Source organism: Priapulus caudatus, unplaced genomic scaffold (genome assembly GCF_000485595.1).
Source record: "Priapulus caudatus unplaced genomic scaffold, Priapulus_caudatus-5.0.1 Scaffold464, whole genome shotgun sequence".
Classification (NCBI taxonomy): domain Eukaryota; kingdom Metazoa; phylum Priapulida; class Priapulimorpha; order Priapulimorphida; family Priapulidae; genus Priapulus; species Priapulus caudatus.
In genome coordinates this window covers 114,319-116,678 of record NW_014577525.1, presented here as the reverse complement: position 1 = coordinate 116,678, position 2,360 = coordinate 114,319, and positions in this window count along the sequence as shown.

The following is a 2,360-nucleotide window of genomic DNA, read 5'->3' as shown; positions in this document are numbered from 1 at the left end:
TGTACGGATGGGTTTGCCTTTTAATTTGAAACACTTGGAGCAAACTGCAGCGGATAAACGCGCGAGCTGGCGAACGCGCCAAACTGGCCATTATGGACATTCGCTGCTTATTAGAATACTTTTCACGGAGGCCTTTCGAGTCGGTATAGGATGAAAAGCGTAGAATCGGTCAATTCAGCAGGTTCTGGCCATTGCAGAAGTGCTTTCGGTTTGGCACGTAGGGCGGAATAATCCAAATACTCGGGTTTTGTTGCTTTTGTTGGCTTGCGCGTGATGCTGTTTGTGCTATGAAAAATAAGTTATCCCTTTTCTCTCGATTTTATGGCCCTAGACATTAATTTGAAGTTATCGCCGAGCCATAGATGGACGCTACGAGTCATTACGTAGATGATTAACAAGATTTTTTTTAAAATAAACGCTGGGCGTTAATGACTAGGACTTGCTTCGCGGCCGGTGCAGCAGTTCGACACGCTAGCGTAACTACTTCTCAGTGTACAAACGATAGTTCGCTGAGTGAGAAGCGTCGCGTAGGGTTAGCCTGGTCGTCACTGCCCCATGAATATTGAGCGATAGTCGCAAATCTGATGTTCTGTGTTTGCCATTTATAGGTGTGAGGGAATGTTCAGGTTGTTTAGGACTCAGACTAGCGCCACATTAGACTGCTATTACATTTCCACACCTATGGCTAGTAATACTTGTATTATGACAAGTAATTGACAATCAATTACTACTAGGAGTACTACTACTAGTGAGTAGTAGGACTACTAATGTTACCTAGTATTGTAGTTATAGTAACTACCATGGGACCGCACGAGGCTAAATAGGTAATGAGGAATAGTAGATAATGATAACTCTGTTGACTAGTTAATTAACTTCTATTAATGACGAACTCCTAAGGCCTATTATATTGAGTATAATATTAGATTATAATTATGTCTAAAGGAATTAGGTTATTATTCCCCTTGCATACATTGGGGCCCCATATAATAGTATGGGATGCCATGTTCGATGTCTATCCTTGAACACTAATATAGTACTACTAGACTACTACGACTAGCAGAAAGCTCTTTGCTAGGCCGTTAGAAATGAACTTAGTGTTACTAGACCAGGCACTTTTTGAAGCGTTTATAGAAATATAAGGGCTAACTGAAATACGAAAATCTGATTACTACGATTAATTGTTAGGAATGTTTCTAGTCATCGGCGCTACTCTGGTTCTCAAGGAAGGTTTTTCGAGCGTGCACAAGCGCTATATATAGACTAGGACTCGCTTCACCATCTCGATTAGCCAGTTGAGTGACTAAGCTAAGCGGAGAGGCTTTGCGAGAGAGTGCAGTCTATGCGTATTAGGCGTGCGGGCAGGCGGCTACGCTGCTTTTTTTCCAACTCCGCTACGAGCCTCGCAGTTGGAACGTTGCAAAATCGTTGCAGCGGTGGGGGCGCCGAGAGCGCGGGCGTTAGGTGTGTGCTGATTCTGACAGCTCGTTTCCATTACTGGCAAGGTATCTCCGAATGTCGAATTTCGACACTTGCGTTCTGTGATTTCGGCGTGACACAGCTCGGGTTCGAACAGATTACTCGGTTTACAGTTTTTTATAAAAGGTGAACATGTTCAGTCCAAATGTCTTACCCTCTGTTTCCCCCAGTCACAAATTGCGGACTGTGTCGCTGGCAGCTTATGGATCCGTGGCGCCGCGAATTGATCGGCGCACGGAGTCCACTGCGCGTGCCAGCGCGATGCATTACTGGGTCGTAGGTCCGTTCCGCGCGTCGCTGGTGTGCGGCCTTGCCGCGGAATTGCCGCGCAAACATCTAGCGTCTGTAGGTACGGCAGCTGTGGGATCAAAACGCTCTTTCGGCAAGACGCTCTTCTAGGTATCCGTCTCATCTGGGCTGAGTAGAAACAATGTTTTTCGTGTTATATCTCTAGGTTGGGGAAGAATTGTAAAGATCGGTGGCGTTCGAACTGTTTGACCTCCCACGAGGGCATGCACGTATGGCACGTACGGCCACGTAAACAGCATGTAGAATTGGGTTCGATTCTGCATTTCAAAGACCGTTGATAAACAATGCCAGTCGTAACTCTGAAATGACTGTGCCCTTGTTTTAGTTCGGTGCTCGGTTCTCGGTTCACCAGCAGCTGACGAATGAGTGATCGATTTTTGTCTGTGTGTGGCCCAGCACTGTACGGTCAGTGCTGTGACAATGTGTGGGAAGATGACAAAGTGAGGGGTTTTCCACGGATTTTGTCGGCGAGTTTTGACGGTTTGCCGCAGTTTTTTCACCTCGAACACTCCCGGGTATAAGAGATGGCCTGAGTGAAAAATATTGCGCATCCAGATTCGCTTGGGCGCGTTTTT